This window comes from Bombina bombina, chromosome 7 (assembly GCF_027579735.1).
Source record: "Bombina bombina isolate aBomBom1 chromosome 7, aBomBom1.pri, whole genome shotgun sequence".
Taxonomy (NCBI): Eukaryota; Metazoa; Chordata; class Amphibia; order Anura; family Bombinatoridae; genus Bombina; species Bombina bombina.
This window is the reverse complement of record NC_069505.1, coordinates 186,360,711-186,382,473: the sequence shown is the minus strand read 5'-3', so window position 1 is coordinate 186,382,473 and position 21,763 is coordinate 186,360,711. Positions and strand designations below refer to the sequence as shown.

At 38.3% G+C, this 21,763-nt stretch overlaps 1 protein-coding gene across 1 annotated transcript in view; it reads right to left on the bottom strand.

Moving 5' to 3' along the window:
* The window catches only part of LSP1 (lymphocyte specific protein 1), a 183,489-nt gene that overhangs the window by 102,884 nt on the left and 58,842 nt on the right, over nucleotides 1–21,763 (bottom strand). The gene's annotated exons all lie outside the window — the stretch shown is intronic.

Genomic DNA, 21,763 nt, shown 5'->3' with positions numbered 1-21,763 from the left:
AACACCAATCAGAAAGCGCTACCCAGGTGCTGAACCAAAAATGGACCGGCTCCTATGCTTACATTTCTGCTTTTTCAAATAAAAATACCAAGAGAACAAAGAAAAAAAAAATAGGAGTAAATAAGAAAGTTGCTTAAAATTGCTGCTCTATCTGAATCATGAAGGTTTAATTTTGACTAAACTGTCCCTTTAAATGATAAGAAAAGGAGACAAATTAACTAATGAAAACATATTGTAACATTGTGTTTACTACAGATAATTAAACATTTTATATTACAATCTCTGTGCTTTGTGTCTGTACAGTACATCCTAATACTCTGCATACTCCAGGTATAAAGCAGGTCTGATTTAGCCTGTCCTAATAATCTGCATACTCCAGGTATAAAGCAGGTCTGATTTAGCCTGTACTAATAATCTGCATTCTCCGGGTATAAAGCAGGTCTGATTTAGACTGTCCTAATAATCTGCATACTCCAGGTATAAACCAGGTCTGATTTAGCCTGTCCTAATACTCTGCATACTCCAGGTATAAAGCAGGTCTGATTTAGCCTGTCCTAATAATCTGCATACTCCAGGTATAAAGCAGGTCTGATTTAGCCTGTCCTAATAATCTGCATACTCCGGGTATAAACCAGGTCTGATTTAGCCTGTACTAATAATATGCATACTCCGGGTATAAACCAGGTCTGATTTAGCCTGTCCTAATAATCTGCATACTCCGGGTATAAACCAGGTCTGATTTAGCCTGTACTAATAATCTGCATACTCCGGGTATAAAGCAGGTCTGAATTAGCCTGTCCTAATAATATGCATACTCCGGGTATAAACCAGGTCTGATTTAGCCTGTCCTAATAATCTGCATACTCCGGGTATAAACCAGGTCTGATTTAGCCTGTCCTAATAATCTGCATACTCCGGGAATAAACCAGGTCTGATTTAGCCTGTATTAATAATCTGCATACTCCGGGTATAAAGCAGGTCTGATTTAGCCTGTCCTAATAATATGCATACTCCGGGTATAAACCAGGTCTGATTTAGCCTGTCCCAATAATCTGCATACTCCGGGTATAAACCAGGTCTGATTTAGCCTGTCCTAATAATCTGCATACTCCGGGTATAAACCAGGTCTGATTTAGCCTGTACTAATAATATGCATACTCCGGGTATAAACCAGGTCTGATTTAGCCTGTCCTAATAATCTGCATACTCCGGGTATAAACCAGGTCTGATTTAGCCTGTACTAATAATATGCACACTCCGGGTATAAACCAGGTCTGATTTAGCCTGTCGTAATAATCTGCATACTCCGGGTATAAACCAGGTCTGATTTAGCCTGTACTAATAATATGCATACTCCGGGTATAAACCAGGTCTGATTTAGCCTGTCCTAATAATCTGCATACTCCGGGTATAAACCAGGTCTGATTTAGACTGTCCTAATAATATGCATACTCCGGGTATAAACCAGGTCTGATTTAGCCTGTCCTAATACTCTGCATACTCCAGGTATAAAGCAGGTCTGATTTAGCCTGTCCTAATAATCTGCATACTCCAGGTATAAAGCAGGTCTGATTTAGCCTGTACTAATAATCTGCATTCTCCGGGTATAAAGCAGGTCTGATTTAGACTGTCCTAATAATCTGCATACTCCAGGTATAAACCAGGTCTGATTTAGCCTGTCCTAATACTCTGCATACTCCAGGTATAAAGCAGGTCTGATTTAGCCTGTCCTAATAATCTGCATACTCCAGGTATAAAGCAGGTCTGATTTAGCCTGTCCTAATAATCTGCATACTCCGGGTATAAACCAGGTCTGATTTAGCCTGTACTAATAATATGCATACTCCGGGTATAAACCAGGTCTGATTTAGCCTGTCCTAATAATCTGCATACTCCGGGTATAAACCAGGTCTGATTTAGCCTGTACTAATAATCTGCATACTCCGGGTATAAAGCAGGTCTGAATTAGCCTGTCCTAATAATATGCATACTCCGGGTATAAACCAGGTCTGATTTAGCCTGTCCTAATAATCTGCATACTCCGGGTATAAACCAGGTCTGATTTAGCCTGTCCTAATAATCTGCATACTCCGGGAATAAACCAGGTCTGATTTAGCCTGTATTAATAATCTGCATACTCCGGGTATAAAGCAGGTCTGATTTAGCCTGTCCTAATAATATGCATACTCCGGGTATAAACCAGGTCTGATTTAGCCTGTCCCAATAATCTGCATACTCCGGGTATAAACCAGGTCTGATTTAGCCTGTCCTAATAATCTGCATACTCCGGGTATAAACCAGGTCTGATTTAGCCTGTACTAATAATATGCATACTCCGGGTATAAACCAGGTCTGATTTAGCCTGTCCTAATAATCTGCATACTCCGGGTATAAACCAGGTCTGATTTAGCCTGTACTAATAATATGCACACTCCGGGTATAAACCAGGTCTGATTTAGCCTGTCGTAATAATCTGCATACTCCGGGTATAAACCAGGTCTGATTTAGCCTGTACTAATAATATGCATACTCCGGGTATAAACCAGGTCTGATTTAGCCTGTCCTAATAATCTGCATACTCCGGGTATAAACCAGGTCTGATTTAGACTGTCCTAATAATATGCATACTCCGGGTATAAACCAGGTCTGATTTAGCCTGTCCTAATACTCTGCAAACTCCAGGTATAAACCAGGTCTGATTTAGCCTGTCCTAATAATCTGCATACTCCGGGTATAAACCAGGTCTGATTTAGACTGTCCTAATAATATGCATACTCCGGGTATAAACCAGGTCTGATTTAGACTGTCCTAATAATCTGCATACTCCGGGTATAAACCAGGTCTGATTTAGACTGTCCTAATAATATGCATACTCCGGGTATAAACCAGGTCTGATTTAGACTGTCCTAATAATATGCATACTCCGGGTATAAACCAGGTCTGATTTAGACTGTCCTAATAATCTGCATACTCCGGGTATAAACCAGGTCTGATTTAGCCTGTACTAATAATATGCATACTCCAGGTATAGCCCAGGTCTGATTTAGCCTGTCCTGAATATCTGCATACTCCCGGTATAAACCAGGTCTGATTTAGCCTGTCCTAATAATCTGCATACTCCGGGTATAAACCAGGTTTGATTTAACCTGTCCTAATAATATGCATACTCCAGGTATAAACCAGGTCTGAATTAGCCTGTCCTGAATATCTGCATACTCCAGGTATAAACCAGGTCTGATTTAGCCTGTCCTAATAATCTGCATACTCCAGGTATAAACCAGGTCTGATTTAGCCTGTCCTAATAATATGCATACTCCAGGTATAAACCAGGTCTGATTTAGCCTGCCCTGAATATCTGCATACTCCAGGTATAAACCAGGTCTGATTTAGCCTGTCCTAATAATCTGCATATTCCAGGTATAAACCAGGTCTGATTTAGCCTGTCCTAATAATATGCATACTCCAGGTATAAACCAGGTCTGATTTAGCCTGTCCTGAATATCTGCATACTCCAGGTATAAACCAGGTCTGATTTAGCCTGTCCTAATAATCTGCATACTCCAGGTATAAACCAGGTCTGATTTAGCCTGTCCTAATAATCTGCATACTCCAGGTATAACCCATGTCCGGTTTAGCCTATCTTTATAATCTGCATACTCTGTGTATTGTTGATTATATATTTCCTACCTGTTCTATGTTAAATTTTGCATATATAGTGTATTAATATTGTTTTTGTATTTTATTGTACCCTATTGTATCAATGCAATGTTTTGTGGACCCAGGACATACTTGAAAACGAGAGAAATCTCAATGTATCCTTCCTGGTAAAATATTTTATAAATAAATAAATAAACCAGGTCTGATTTAGCCTGTCCTTATAATCTACATACTCTATGTATAAACCAGGTCTGATTTAGCCTGTTCTAATAATCTGCATAATCTGTGTATAAAGCAGGTCTGATTTAGCCTGTCCTGATAATCTACATACTCTGGGTATAAAGCAGGTCTGATTTAGCCTGTCCTGATAATCTACATTCTCTGGGTATAAAGCAAATCTGATTTAATCTGTCCTAATAATCTACATAATCTGTGTATAAAGCAGGTCTAATTTAGCCTGTCCTGATAATCTACATACTCTATGTATAAAGCAGGTCTGATTTAACCTGTCCTAATAATGTACATACTCTGTGTATAAAGCAGGTCTGATTTAACCTGTCCTAATAATCTACATACTCTGTGTATAAAGCAGGTCTGTTTTAATCTGTCCTAATAATCTACATACTCTGTGTATAAAGCAGGTATGATTTATCCTATCCTGATAATCTACATATTCTGTGTATAAACCAGGTCTGATTTAGCCTGTCCTGATAATCTACATACTCTGTGTATAAAACAGGTCTGATTTATCCTGACCTGATAATCTACATAATCTGTGTATAAAGCAGGTCTGTTTTAATCTGTCCTAATAATCTACATACTCTATGTATAAAGCAGGTCTGATTTAGCCTGTCCTAATAATCTACATACTCTGTGTATAAACCAGGTCTGATTTAGCCTGTCCTGATAATCTACATACTCTGTGTATAAAACAGGTCTGATTTAGCCTGCCCTGATAATCTACATACTCTGGATATAAAGCAAATCTGATTTAATCTGTCCTAATAATCTACATAATCTGTGTATAAAGCAGGTCTGATTTAACCTGTCCTAATAATCTACATACTCTGTGTATAAAGCAGGCCTGATTTAGCCTGTCCTGATAATCTACATGCGCTGTGTATAAAGCAGGTCTGATTTAATCTGTCCTAATAATCTACATTACTCTGTGTATAAAGCAGGTCTGTTTTAATCTGTCCTAATAATCTACATACTCTGTGTATAAAGCAGGTCTGTTTTAATCTGTCCTAATAATCTACATACTCTGTGTATAAAGCAGGTATGATTTAGCCCATACTGATAATCTACATACTCTGTGTATAAAACAGGTCTGATTTATCCTGACTTGATAATCTACATACTCTGTGTATAAAACAGGTCTGATTTATCCTGACCTGATAATCTACATACTCTGTGTATAAAGCAGGTCTGATTTAGCCTGTCCTGATAATCTACATACTCTGTGTATAAACCAGGTTTGATTTAGCCTGTCCTAATAATCTACATACTCTGTGTATAAAGCAGGTATGATTTAGCCTATCCTGATAATCTACATACTCTGTGTATAAACCAGGTCTGATTTAGCCTGTCCTGATAATCTACATACTCTGTGCATAAAACAGGTCTGATTTATCCTGACCTGATAATCTACATACTCTGTGTATAAAACAGGTCTGATTTAACCTGTCCTAATAATCTACATACTCTGTGTATAAAACAGGTCTGATTTATCCTGACCTGATAATCTACATACTCTGTGTATAAAGCAGGTCTGATTTAGCCTGTCCTGATAATCTACATACTCTGTGTATAAAACAGGTCTGATTTATCCTGACTTGATAATCTACATAATCTGTGTATAAAGCAGGCCTGATTTAGCCTGTCCTGATAATCTACATACTCTGTGTATAAAGCAGGTCTGATTTAGCCTGTCCTGATAATCTACATACTCTATGTATAAACCAGGTCTGATTTAGCCTGTCCTGGTAACATGCAGTCAGGAGGTCACTCTACATTGCAGTGGATTTTATGAGCCTGTGCTAAGTAATCTGTATCAGGAAGGTCTCACGACATCAGATACAATACAGCTATGTGCGTAGGCTAATGATAATCTGTGGTCAGGTGGCTGTGCTGTGAGGAACAAAGGACAAACGGATTTCAGAGCATTGGCACAGGGGGTAATGTTTATACGGATATGGGAATATGACAGTTTGCTGTTTATAAGTAAAATTAAAGGGGTGGCATTATTTTCTTTATATTAAATGTATAATTTTATTTAAGACGAAAATATTATCACCATATTTTCTGCACATTCTTCCTTATAGTGTAAATAGACCTTTGTACATAAATGATGTGATTCACATTTTTACTGAAAAATAATCTCTATTCACCTTGGAATAAAATTCTCTCCTCTAAGTGAGTAAACTTCCTTGTCACAGACCCATGGGCAATTGGGCAGATCTCTCATTAGGTCATGCAGGCAGCTGACTAGGGGTAAATTCATTTAAGGTCAAGTGGTGAAATATTGCAATAATATTAACTTGCATTCTGTGTTCTACACACCTGGTTACCCAGCACAGACAATCAGAAACTGTTCTGGGGGATGCAGATCCTGTTCTCAAGCAGGCATATGTGTGTGAGCTGGACATATTAAAGGCACGTGTTACTGTGATACAGAACGGAAAGCAAAAGGGTTAAAAAGCCGGAAGCACCTGATTTATCTGACCCTAGGGGCCCCAACACCAAGTTCAGTTGGCAATGCTGTAGCAATTGTGTCACTGGGGATTGGCAGTGCCAAGGGGGCTCAGCACCCTGATACAATATTAGCTATCTAGCATTGTGTGTAACTAGAGTTTCCACCCAGACAGTATTTTACCTTTAGATTCTAATTTATGCTGTATAATTATTTATGTATATTTATGCTAATGAGAGTACCTGATATTTTTTTTTTTTCAGAAAAGGTTGTAACTAAAGCTGTGAAGGGCTGATGTTTCATACTATTAGAAAATGTGAAATTATGCACATTACTAACCTACAGGCATTTTAATTTCTTCAGTTCAATTTGCCTCTTAAAAGGACCAGTCAACACCGTAGATTTGCATAATCAACAAACACATGATAAAAAGACAATGCAATAGCACTTAGACTGAACTTCAAATGAGTAGCAGAAGATTATTTGCGGACAAATTTCAGTTATGTCTATTTCCTCCTGCATCATGTGACAGCCATCAGCCAATCACAAATGCATAAACGTTTAGTCTGTCAGTTCTTGCACATGCTCAGTAGGACTCAAAAGTGTAAATATAAAAATACTGTGCACATTTTGTTAATGGAAGTAAATTGGAAAGTTGTTTAAAATTACTCCTATCTGAATCATAAAAGTTTAATTTTTACTTGAGTGCCCCTTTAAATTCCCCTCCTGGTGCTGCACACAAATTACTTATCGACTGTCCTGGTTTTTACTCTCCTGTCTGTAAAATAACCGTGAATCTGCGCCATATTCTGAGGTGTGGGATCAGAAATGAGCTGTTTTGGGGGCTTATATACATATATGTTTGCATATAGTGATACCTATGTTTCCAGAACTTTATAGCAGCAGAACAATAAATATCTAATTTGGTGACATCTGTTAATCTCCTGCAATTTACAGATTAGATAATTGGATTATACAATATTTAATATTTTGTGCATACTGTGTACAATCTACATTGGATGCTTTAGCATTTGACTGTGGCTGTGGATACTCCTGTATCCTGCTTGCCTTGGTGTCTGGGGGCATAGGGGATACACCCCCCCCTCCCCCAAAAGTAACCACCGGAGTCACCGATTTGATGCCAATAACCCATCCTGTATAAAATGATGCGCAGCAGCAGACACCCATGGCTGATTGTTTTGCTGCTAAGCTCCCCTGGAAATCTTGAGAACATTTTGGCAACAGAACTTTCTAACGGCTAGATTTAGAGTTTTGCGGTCAAAGGGGTGCGTTAGCTACGCGTGTTTTTCCCCCCCGCACCTTTTAAATACCGCTGGTATTGAGAGTTCTCTGAAGGGCTGTGTTAGGCTCCAAAAAGGGAGCGTACAGGCATATTTACCGCCACTTCAACTCTCAATACCAGCGGTGCTTATGGACGTGGCCAGCTTCAAAAACGTGCTCCTGCACGATTCCCCCATAGGAAACAATGGGGCAGTTTGAGCTGAAAAAAAACTAACACCTGCAAAAAAGCAGCGTTCAGCTCCTAACGCAGCCCCATTGTTTCCTATGGGGAAACACTTCCTAAGTCTGCACCTAACACCCTAACATGTACCCCGAGTCTAAACACCCCTAACCTTACACTTATTAACCTCTAATCTGCCGCCCCCCCTATCACTGACCCCTGCATTTTATTATTAACCCCTAATCTGCCGCTCCGTACACCGCCGCAACCTACATTATAGCTATGTACCCCTAATCTGCTGCCCCTAACATCGCCGACCCCTATATTATATTTATTAACCCCTAATCTGCCCCCCCCCAACGTCGCCGCTACCTACCTACACTTATTAACCCCTAATCTGCTGACCGGACCTCGCCGCTACTCTAATAAATGTATTAACCCCTAAACCGCCTCACTCCCGCCTCAAAAACCCTATAATAAATATTATTAACCCCTAATCTGCCCTCCCTAACATCGCCGCCACCTAACTTCAAGTATTAACCCCTAATCTGCCGACCGGACCTCACCGCTACTATAATAAATGTATTAACCCCTAAAGCTAAGTCTAACCCTAACACCAACACCCCCCTAAGTTAAATATAATTTAAATCTAACGAAATAAAATTAATCTTATTAAATAAAATAATCCTATTTAAAGCTAAATACTTACCTGTAAAATAAGCCTTAATATATTTACAATATAACAAATAATTATATTGTAGCTATTTTAGGATTTATATTTATTTTACAGGCAACTTTGTATTTATTTTAACCAGGTACAATAGCTATTAAATAGTTATTTACTATTTAATAGCTACCTAGTTAAAATAATTACAAAATTACCTGTAAAATAAATCCTAACCTAAGTTACAATTAAACCTAACACTACACTATCAATAAATTAATTAAATAAATTACCTACAATTATCTACAATTAAATCAACTAAACTAAATTACAAAAAAAACAAAACACTAAATTACAAAAAAATTAAAAAAGATTACAAGAATTTTAAACTAATTACACCTACTTTAAGACCCCTAAAAAAATAACAAAGCCCCCCAAAATAAAAAAAATGCCCTACCCTATTCTAAAATAAAAAGTAAACAGCTCTTTTGCCTTACCAGCCCTTAAAAGGGCCTTTTACCACGTTAGAAAGATCCCATTGAAAAGATAGGATACGCAATTGGCATAAGGGGATCTGTGGTATGGAAAAGTCGCGGCTAGAAAGTGAGCGTTAGACCCTTTGCTGACTGACTCTAAATACCAGCGGGCGGCCAAAACCAGCGTTAGGACCCCTTAACGCTGGTTTGGACGGCTAACGCAGAACTCTAAATCTAGGCGTAAGTTAGTCCATTGTCAGCCGAGTGCATCTCTCTCCCTCTAAACGCTCATTAGTAACCACTGTGCGGTTGGTTACACTAAGGGTAGAAGGAGAAGCCAGGCACAGCTCATAGGGACACAGCTGCACCTCACTGACCAAAATGTGCATGAGTTGTCTGTTTTCTGTGCTTGGAGGATAATTGCTTTGTGGTTTTAACTTAAAGGCACATTGTACTGTAAAAAGTTCTCGTTAATGTGATCCCAGTGAGCTTGCTTGCTTGAGTACATTGATCCTTAAATGGGACATGAAAGTCAGAACTAAATATTAATGATTCGTGTAATTTTAAAAGACTTTAAAATGTACTCATATTATCGTATCTACTTTGTTCTTTGTGGTATCGTTTGTTGAAAATCATACATAGGTATGCCCAGGAATAGTTCCCAGTCGTGCATTGCTGCTCTGGACTTTGCAAGGGTTAAACATATAGGTAAATGCAAGCAACAGTGCAATGTAAAGAGGCTAGAATGCATTAGAGTATTTTCTTTTTGTACTTGTATGTCAATTTAACCCTTTGAGTGTGTTCAGACAAATATAGTGTAAAAGCTTTGTCTCCTCCATAACCAGCATATACATAAACTACATAGTGTGATCCTGGCACAGGCTACACAATTTACAGCATTGCTTATTTTCTGTTAAATGCATCCCTTTCTCATTTCTTGACCTCTACCTAATCTAACAAAAAATCTAACCAAATAAATGAAGTGTGTGTGTGTGTGTGTGGGGGGGGGGGGGGGGGGTCTAACCCAGCTGAGGTCATTTCTTATATATCTAGAGCACTGGTTTTCAAACTTTTTTTCAGGCCTCCCTAACAGGGCACATTTTGAGGATATCTGACCTGGAACACAGGTGAAACAATCAGCTGATTAGTAAACCTGGTTATTTTACTTGCTCTCACCTAAGGTAATCATGAAAACCTGGCCTGTTGGGGAGACCTGCGGACAGGTTTGAAAACCAGTGATCTTGAAGAATGTCTGTCAGAGCAAGACACTGGGTAGAAGAGGCAATAAAACAATCAACTGAGAGATTCTAGTGCTCATGTTTATTGGGTTATTTAAAAGGGACATTAAACACTAAATATATCTCATGCTCCTCCCTCTAATAATGGTGCTGCCCTTATGGAACCTACATTGCAGATATCTGAGAGTCACTGCACATGTGCAACCAGGTCAGGAGAGTTACTGCACATGTGCAACCAGGTCAGGAGAGGTAGAGTTACTGCACATGTGCAACCAGGTCAGGAGAGTTACTGCACATGTGCAACCAGGTCAGGAGAGTCACTGCACATGAGCAACCAGGTCAGGAGTCACTGCACATGTGCAGCCAGGTCAGGAGTCACTGCACATGTGCAACCAGGTAAGCACTGGAATGTAGTTACCAGGTAAAAAGAGTCACTGGACATGTGCAACCAGGTCATGAGAGTCACTGGACATGTGTAACCAGGTCAGGAGAGTTACTGCACATGTGCAATCAGGTAAGGAGAGTCACTGCACATGTGCAACCAGATCAGGACAGTTACTGCACATGTGCAACCAGGTCAGGAGTCACTGCACATGTGCAGCCAGGTCAGGAGTCACTGCACATGTGCAACCAGGTAAGCACTGGAATGTAGTTATAACTAGATTACAATATGGCTGCATCCATGACTAGAGGTAGGTGGGAATAACTTCCCTGCCATTTTATAAAATCTATTTAATGTTTAGTGCCCCTCTATGGTCTTTTTTTTATCACAATGACTTATGTATGTTACTGATAGAGACCTGAAAAATCAGCACTTCAAGGGACACTAAACCCAATTTTTTTTCTTTCTGGATTCAGATAGAGCATGCCATTTTTTTATATATATATTTTATTTATAACATCAATAAACAAATTACAGAGAAAAAAGATACAAAGTCAAGACGACATACATATTTGTTATCATCCTTTAACAGTCCATTCTTGATCTTTGTAAGCAGCTTGCCGTTTTTTTATTTTATATAACCAAAAACAACCACCATCTACTCACTTCCCACAAAAAAGAAAAGAAAAAGGAGAGAAAAAAAAAAGAAAAGAAGTGGGGTGGGTGGGGGGAGAGAGGGTTCCTCTCTCTCCTCTACCTCTCCTACCAGACATTTAGCTGTACTAATTCTGAATTTCTAAATGGGAAAATCATATACTTTATTTCATTTTCTGAATAACTTTTAATGAAAACTGACCATTTCTTGAAAAACAAGTCTTCCTCATTGCTTATGTTGGTATCCCTTTGCTCTAACATACATTGTTTTTTAAGGTAGTTTTTGACTTCTAATATTGTAGGAGCCCTATGTTTTTTCCAGCATTTAATAATTAAGTATCTAGCTGCTAGTATTGAAAGAATTACTAATTTTTCCTGGGAGTGTTGCTCTTCAGTCTGTTTTATACAAAATACGACCTGCGTGAGTGTGAGACCCAGAGGGGAAACTTTCAATGTGTTATTGAGCCAATATTCAAGTTGATGCCAAAATTGCCTAATTTTCGAGCAGCTCCATATCATATGTTTTAAATCCGCTGCGAATGAAGAACATTTTGGACACTTAGAAAAATTTACATTGTGCAATTTATAACCCTTCTCTGGCGTAAAATATGCTCTATGCAACAATTTGACATGTGCCTCTCTCCAGTTTGCTGAGAGCGTAGCCTGAGATACTTTTCTAATAGATTTTTGAATAAATTTTGAATCTATACTATTAGGGGCAATTAACTTATTCCAACCTGATGTTATCTGTTCTAGGATAGAGAATCCCTTGATACTACTTAAAGATATATAGCAATAAGTAATTGACATATATCTGCTCTTTGTTAGTGTCAACCAGCTTTCCATTTTTCCCATGACCCAGCTCCAACCCGCCTTTCTCACCAATTCTGAGATATAATGTCTTAATTGTAGACATGCAAAGAATTCATTATTTACTAACTTGAACTCATTTTTTAATTCCTCAAATGTTTTTACACAATTTATGTCTTTTCTAATAAGTTGCTGAACTTTCTTCATACCCCTGGAAGACCACTTATCAAATATTGCCGAGTTCAGGTCCGGGAGAAAGTCATATACTGTGAAACATTGCAATTAACTTTTAAGAGGGTCCCTATCTTACACCATGCCTTGATGGGATTCAGAATAGTTTTAAGCTTCTTAATTTCGGGCGATAATGCTTTTGGCTCACAATGGGCCAGTCCTATGGGGAGAAAAGGGTAGCAAATGTTTTGGTCACATAATTTTTGGAAAGAAACCAGTCTGTCACCGTGCATGCTAGAAAAGCAAGGTTGTATAATCTTATATCCGGCAAAGCTAGCTCTCCAAATTCTTTCCCTACAGAAAGTTTGGGTATTGATACCCTGGATCTCTTTCCTTGCCATATAAAATTTCTTACTGCCGAATTAAGAGACCGGATGTCTTTTTCAAACATTAATATTGGGGTATTCTGTAAGTAGACATATAACAGTTTAGGGAGGAGGACCATCTTATATAATGCTATCCTCCCGGAGAGTGAAATTGGTAAATTTAGCCAAATTTTCAATTTCTCCCGTATAATTGACAAGATTGGTGTTACATTAAGTTTATATAAATCTGAGGGATTAACTGGAATAATAATTCCCAAATATTTGAATGATTCTATCACCTCCTTGAATGGACAGTCTCTTATTGAATCGTTTTTTTTTTTCTAAACCACAGAATCTCCGACTTAGGTGCATTTATTTTGGAACCGGCAAAGAACCCAAACCTGCCTATTATACGCATAAGTTTAGTTCTCTTTGTATTTGCAATATAGAGAAGTATGTCATCTGCGTAGAGCGCAATTTTTATTTCATGCTTGGAAATTGTGACCCCTTGAAGAGACTGTCTAATCTTAATTGCCAAAGACTCTATGGCTATATCGAAAAGGAGAGGAGATAGGGGACAACCCTGTCGTGTACCCCTCTGAATTTCAATTTCCGATGATAAAAGATTGTTAACTATCAATTTTGTGTGGGGGCTTTTATATAGATTTTCTATGAAACTAGGAAATTTGCCTGTAAATCCAAATTTATCTAAAGATGTAAATAACAGAATTTATGCTTACCTGATAAATTACTTTCTCCAACGGTGTGTCCGGTCCACGGCGTCATCCTTACTTGTGGGATATTCTCTTCCCCAACAGGAAATGGCAAAGAGCCCAGCAAAGCTGGTCACATGATCCCTCCTAGGCTCCGCCTACCCCAGTCATTCGACCGACGTAAAGGAGGAATATGCATAGGAGAAATCATATGATATCGTGGTGACTGTAGTTAGAGAAAATAATTAATCAGACCTGATTAAAAAAACCAGGGCGGGCCGTGGACCGGACACACCGTTGGAGAAAGTAATTTATCAGGTAAGCATAAATTCTGTTTTCTCCAACATAGGTGTGTCCGGTCCACGGCGTCATCCTTACTTCTGGGAACCAATACCAAAGCTTTAGGACACGGATGATGGGAGGGAGCAAATCAGGTCACCTAGATGGAAGGTACCACGGCTTGCAAAACCTTTCTCCCAAAAATAGCCTCAGAAGAAGCAAAAGTATCAAATTTGTAAAATTTGGTAAAAGTGTGCAGTGAAGACCAAGTCGCTGCCTTACATATCTGATCAACAGAAGCCTCGTTCTTGAAGGCCCATGTGGAAGCCACAGCCCTAGTGGAGTGAGCTGTGATTCTTTCAGGAGGCTGCCGTCCGGCAGTCTCATAAGCCAATCGGATGATGCTTTTAAGCCAAAAAGAGAGAGAGGTAGAAGTTGCTTTTTGACCTCTCCTTTTACCAGAATAAACAACAAACAAAGAAGATGTTTGTCTGAAATCCTTTGTAGCCTCTAAATAGAATTTTAGAGCACGAACTACATCCAAATTGTGTAACAAACGTTCCTTCTTTGAAACTGGATTCGGACACAAAGAAGGCACAACTATCTCCTGGTTAATGTTTTTGTTAGAAACAACTTTCGGAAGAAAACCAGGTTTAGTACGCAAAACCACCTTATCTGCATGGAACACCAGATAAGGAGGAGAACACTGCAGAGCAGATAACTCTGAAACTCTTCTAGCAGAAGAAATTGCAACCAAAAACAAAACTTTCCAAGATAGTAACTTAATATCTACGGAATGTAAGGGTTCAAACGGAACCCCTTGAAGAACTGAAAGAACTAAATTGAGACTCCAAGGAGGAGTCAAAGGTTTGTAAACAGGCTTGATTCTAACCAGAGCCTGAACAAAAGCTTGAACATCTGGCACAGCCGCCAGTTTTTTGTGAAGTAAAACAGATAAAGCAGAAATCTGTCCCTTCAAAGAACTTGCAGATAATCCTTTCTCCAAACCCTCCTGTAGAAAGGATAGAATCTTAGGAATTTTTATCTTGTTCCATGGGAATCCTTTAGATTCACACCAACAAATATATTTTTTCCATATTTTATGGTAAATTTTCCTAGTTACAGGCTTTCTAGCCTGAACAAGAGTATCAATGACAGAATCTGAAAACCCACGCTTTGATAAAATCAAGCGTTCAATCTCCAAGCAGTCAGTTGGAGTGAAGCCAGATTCGGATGTTCGAATGGACCTTGAACAAGAAGGTCCTGTCTCAAAGGTAGCTTCCATGGTGGAGCCGATGACATATTCACCAGGTCTGCATACCAAGTTCTGCGTGGCCACGCAGGAGCTATCAAGATCACCGAAGCCCTCTCCTGATTGATCCTGGCTACCAGCCTGGGAATGAGAGGGAACGGTGGGAATACATAAGCTAGGTTGAAGGTCCAAGGCGCTATCAGTGCATCTACTAGAGTCGCCCTGGGATCCCTGGATCTGGACCCGTAGCAAGGAACCTTGAAGTTCTGACCACAATCATCCAGAGTAGATAACACCTCCTTAAGCAGAGCGCGGAGATGTTCTAATTTAAATTTAAAAGTAATAACATCAGGTTCAGCTTGTTGAGAAATTTTTCCTGAATCTGAAATTTCTCCCTCAGACAAAACCTCGCATAGTAAGAAGGATTGGCGCACTAGATGTACTAGGGGCCTCTTGTGTGGGCAAGACTGGTGTAGACACAGAAGGGGAAGATGCAGTACCATGCTTACTCCCCTCGCTTGAGGAATCATTTTGGGCAACATCATTATCAGTGGCATCATTGTCCCTACTTTGTTTGGACACTATGTCACATTCATCACATATATTTAAATGGGGAGGAACCTTGGCTTCCAAACATACAGAACATCGTCTATCTGATGGTTCAGACATGTTAACAGGCATAAACTTGATAACAAAGCACAAAAAACGTTTTAAAATAAAACCGTTACTGTCACTTTAAATTTTAAACTGAACACACTTTATTACTGAATATGTGAAAAAGTATGAAGGAATTGTTCAAAATTCACCAAAATTTCACCACAGTGTCTTAAAGCCTTAAAAGTATTGCACACCAAATTTGAAAGCTTTAACTCTTAAAATAACGGAACCGGAGCCGTTTTTACATTTAACCCCTATACAGTCCCTGGTATCTGCTTTGCTGAGACCCAACCAAGCCCAGAGGGGAATACGATACCAAATGACGCCTTCAATAAGCTTTTTCAGTGGTTCTTAGCTCCTCACACATGCATCTGCATGCCTTGCTTTCCAAAAACAACTGCGCATTAGTGGCGCGAAAATGAGGCTCTGCCTATGACTAGAAAAGGCCCCCAGTGAAAAAGGTGTCCAATACAGTGCCTGCCGTTTTTTTAATACATCCCCAAGATTAAAAGAACTATTTATAGTTATAATCCACTAAATATACTTATAAAGTAATCGTTTTAGCCCAGAAAAATGTCTACCAGTCTTTAAAGCCCTTGTGAAGCCCTTTATTCTTATACTAAACTAAGAAAATGGCTTACCGGTTCCCATAGGGAAAATGACAGCTTCCAGCATTACCAAGTCTTGTTAGAAATGTGTCATACCTCAAGCAGCAAAAGTCTGCCCACTGTTTCCCCCAACTGAAGTTAATTCATCTCAACAGTCCTGTGTGGAAACAGCCATCGATTTTAGTAACGGTTGCTAAAATCATTTTCCTCTTACAAACAGAAATCTTCATCTCTTTTCTGTTTCAGAGTAAATAGTACATACCAGCACTATTTTAAAATAACAAACTCTTGATTGAAGAATAAAACTACATTTAAACACCAAAAAACTCTTAGCCATCTCCGTGGAGATGTTGCCTGTGCAACGGCAAAGAGAATGACTGGGGTAGGCGGAGCCTAGGAGGGATCATGTGACCAGCTTTGCTGGGCTCTTTGCCATTTTCTGTTGGGGAAGAGAATATCCCACAAGTAAGGATGACGCCGTGGACCGGACACACCTATGTTGGAGAAATATGGCTAAAGTAGACTGAGTCGAAAGCCTTTCAGCATCAATTGCAACTATTGCTAGGTCTGGGTCGCCCCCTAGAGCATGCAATTTTAAGCAACTTTCTAATTTACTCCTATTATCAATTTTTCTTTGTTCTCTTGATATCTTTATTTGAAAAAGAAGGCATCTAAGCTTTTTTTTTATTCAGAACTCTCAACAGCACTTTTTTATTGGTGGATGAATTTATCCACCAATCAGCAAGGACAACCCAGGTTGTTCACCAGAAATGGGCCGGCATCTAAACTTACATTCTTGCATTTCAAATAAAGATACCAAGAGAATGAAGAAAATTTGATAATAGGAGTAAATTAGAAAGTTGCTTTAAATTTCATGCTCTATCTGAATCACGAAAGAAAAAATGTGGGTTCAGTGTCCCTTTCACATTCACCCCCAGTGATATGGGAATCATCATCTTGAGAAAAAGTTGTAGCTGAAAAGAGTCTTGAAAGGACTATTTTGTGTGAGAAAAATCACCATTAGTGAAGGAACATTAAAGGGATAGTGTGCTGTAAAATTGTTTTTCCCTTAATGTGTTTACAATGACTTGTTATACCAGCTGCAAAGTTTAAAATATATGGTTTGGCTATCTTTTATGTTTATTTTTTTTCATATGAAATAGCTGTATCTGTTCACTGAAACCACAGCCCAATTAAATAGGCTGTGCTTTCAGGGAGAGCAGACCTAATTAGATTAGCTCTCTATATTTACACAAAATCCCCTTTATATTATTTCTCTATACACGAGACCAATACCTTGCAGCTTTTTATAACCAATGCTTAAGTATTGAAGCATTCAGTATAGGTGGCAAAGCAACAGGCGAACATAGCTATTTCATATGACGAAATAAAGGTAAATGATCTATTTGGAAACAATTTCATACACTCCAGCTGGTAAAATTGATCACTGGGAACACATTAAATGGGTGAAAAATATTATAGAGCACTGTCCCTTTACAGTAATGTGTAATATTTGCACCGGGAATGAATCACTGCAAACAAAATGCAAAGCATTTAAACTGTTGCCTTAATACCAAAAATGCGCTTTACAGTTCAGGGACACATCCCTCAATAAATAAACGTATCTCATTTCCTGTACCCAGTTTGGTACAGATATAAATTAGAGCTGCCTGCACATATCATATAATGACTGCGCACCGTGCAGGAGGGGCAGCGTTCTGATTAATTACACAGAATACACTACAATCTCTCAGGAGAATTGGTAAAAGTACCATTTTTTTGGATTTAAATTACATAAATGGCAGGAAAATATTGCACATGAATTACAATGTTTTTCCACAGGTCAGAATTAAACATTTTATAGGGAATTGAGATTTCTGTTTAATGTCCCTTTAAAGTGACATGAAACCCCTCATTTTTTTATTATTCATCATTCAGATAAAACATACAATTTTACACAGCTTTCTACGTTACTTCTATTCTAAAAGTTTATTTGTTCTCTTGGCATCTTTTGTTGAAAACACTTAAAGTAAAAGAAATAGGGAGACGTCTTCCTTTACATAACAGTCCGGTTGAGAATATCACCAGTACAGAGGGGATTAAAAGGTTCTGCTATAAATTCAGCCCCTGAGATAAATGGTCAAATGATTCACGTTGTATTTTCTACCTATCAGAATTTTATATTAAAACTTTTTATTAAAAGACATTTTTTCCTACTGTCTTAGCCGGCACTGAGGGAGGGATTATTTATTGAGACCACCATGAGATGAAGAGGCTAAAAATAAGTGTTGAAGCTGTTTATTTGGGTTTTGAAACCAACTGGAATTGAATGCCTGTGGACAACTTGTCCTTAGGGACTGATTGCTCACTGGCTGTTCATCAGAACTACCACTTCTTTATTGGTGGACAATGACACAACTCATAAGCATAACAATATTTTGTCTCCTCAGCATAGAGAATACATTTGAAATGTTCTCTTGTAGATACAACAAACAATTGTATTTGTGTCCCTTTAAGGTAGGGCACACATGAAGTGGGACCTTTTAGTGGGGGTTACTGAGGGGGACCCTTTGGTGCTGATTGGGGTGTTTAGGGTGTTCAGCAAGCATGTGCTTTTTGTGTTAGTGGGTGGGTGAGTTCCTTGGTGGATTTTTACATAAATTCTGTAACTATGCTCAATAAAACAAGATTGCAATATACTTTCATTATTTATTTTGCTCTATTTACAATTACTTTAGCTCTAAAATATGTGGTTTCTCTTATTCTCAGAGCTGGAAATGCACCTGCTGAGTTCTCAATGCTAACCCTGCTACATATCTATCCCTAATTATATTTAACTGATAAGAACTGCAAAACAATTAATTTTATTCTAACATAACTGTATCTAGCCTTGTCATCTGAAGATTCAAGCTTGGATTGGCTCCTCAAAATAAGGCAAATAGTGGTAGGAGTTTGGCATATGACAGAGCGCGCAGTTTTATAGATTGAAGGTTCTTTTTTATTATTTGTTTGTTTTCATGCTTAAGGTGTTTTGTGACACCCTATCCCTCACAGTAGAAGTCACTCTATGTTTCCAGAGGTGAGCAGTTACAAGATGGATATTGCTCCATTAATTATAAAGGAGAGCGACTCACATCTCGCGGCTCTGAGGAGGAGCAGGTACAAATGTTTATGAATTTACCTATTTCCCAGTTGTGATGTTTCTGTGAGTTTTCCCACCACTAGATATTAGTTTTACAGTAGGATTTAATATAATCATCTGGAGCATGATACACATCTGATCCTAAGCTGAACACAGTTGGTGATAGTCAGCTATGCACATATGCTGCCCCTGATTGGCTCGCTGGTCATTTTCAGCTCTGGACCAGAAGTGCATTGCTGCTCAGATCTGATGTTTGATGGTTAAACACATAGACACGTGCAGTAAGATAATTCTCTAATGTTAAACACTGCGTGCAGATTCTCGTGTAAGACCCTGTAGCCATAGGGGCTCAAAGGCTGGCGAAAGCCTTTGATAAATGATCCCTAAGTATCAGGGCTGCAGAGGATACTAACTGCACACATACATAGGCAGTCCGTGACTAGCAGCCTCCGCACAGACTGGGAGGGACAAGTGGTCATTTAGTGCTAAACGTTTTGCTTATAAAAATGACACAAATTGTGGGAAATGATGATCTGAACATACACTTGAAATTCTTCTTTAGCACTGATAGCAAACAGCTGGGGCTTAGCCGTGGTCACTGTATAATCCTCCACGTTCTTAACTCAACAAGGTGCTTAACAGATTCTTCAGAAATAGATTCTATATATTTTGTTAAACTTTATACAGTGAAAAGTCATAGTCTTGATAAAGGCCTCTGCTGTGGGCCGAAACGCGTTGACAAAGTTATGGTGAGCTATTTTCCTTGATTTTCAAATTACAATACAGTATTATACTATGTTGTTATTTTTCATCTACAGGTATTGAAGATTTCCCAGAATTATTTTTATTCTTATTTTTGGCTATTTTTATCCTTTTTTATTCTCAATTTTTATTTTTCATATATATATATGTTTTTCAATCTTCACTTGGGACAACAATTTTAATATACCATTGTGTATATCCCCTTTTTTCACATCCAGAATTGTTTTAGATGTTAATTACTTTTTTGCGATCACTCCCACTAGTTTGTGTACACACTAGTTGATTTATCTTTTGGATTTAATTTGTGGATTTAATTTTTTGGACTCATGTGTATCACCATTTTGGTTTAACTATTTGGACTTATTTTTTTGGATTTTTTGAATTTCTCGAACCCTTTTTTGTTTTTGTTTGAACCACCACAGTGGATCACAACAAATTGGATGGTTTAACACTTTTTGGACTTATTAAGAGATCTCTAAGTCACTATTTTTAGTTTTCACTGTTTGCACGTGATACTTAGATATCACCACTTTTATGTTAATTGTCAATATTATTTCTTCTGTTTATGCATTATTATTGTTTATGAGACATTATATATATGTGCCACAACTCTCTATATATAATACTGTTGGTGTTTTTTGCATTTACATCATTTAGCACCATTAACCTCTAGTACTTACCTTAGTATGAGGTTCACACTTTGACAACCCATTTTATGATATACCACTATCAATTCGAAGTATACAAGCCATACACGTGTATTTCTGCTTTAATTGGTTTTATTAATATTTCTTGCTGTTCAGGTCAATTATATTTGTTTTAATGATACTCATGTTTTAATGTTTAATATTAAACACTTTTATATACGTTTTAGAATCTTGTGCAACATTTATGTCTCCATCTATGTATATATATTGATAACATACAATCACCATAATTATAGTTGAATCCCAGTATTATATCGTGAGTTATATTATCCACACTCAACCTTATCGGACCTTGCCTGTATTGGCGCTCCTTTCTGACTAACATTCTATATATCTTCCTAATTGTGGGTATTTGGGGACCCACTCCAGACAGGAGCCATAGGTACATATTTTTAGCGCTGATAGACAAACACTACACCTGTCAGGATTTAATATAATCATCTGGAGCATGATACACATCTGATCCTAAGCTGAACACAGTTGGTGATAGTCAGCTATGCACATATGCTGCCCCTGATTGGCTTGCTGGTCATTTTCAGCTTTGGACCAGAAGTGCATTGCTGCTCAGATCTGATGTTTGATGGTTAAACACATAGACACGTGCAGTAAGAGAATTCTCTAATGTTAAACACTGCGTGCAGATTCTCGTGTAAGACCCTGTAGCCATAGGGGCTCAAAGGCTGGCGAAAGCCTTTGATAAATGATCCCTAAGTATCAGGGCTGCAGAGGATACTAACTGCACACATACATAGGCAGTCCATGACTAGCAGCCTCCGCACAGACTGGGAGGGACAAGTGGTCATTTAGTGCTAAACGTTTTGCTTATAAAAATGACACAAATTGTGGGAAATGATGATCTGAACATACACTTGAAATTCTTCTTTAGCACTGATAGCAAACAGCTGGGGCTTAGCCGTGGTCACTGTATAATCCTCCACGTTCTTAACTCAACAAGGTGCTTAACAGATTCTTCAGAAATAGATTCTATATATTTTGTTAAACTTTATACAGTGAAAAGTGATTTTTCTAACCATAAAAGGGGAAAATTAACTCATCTTGCAAACTTATAAAC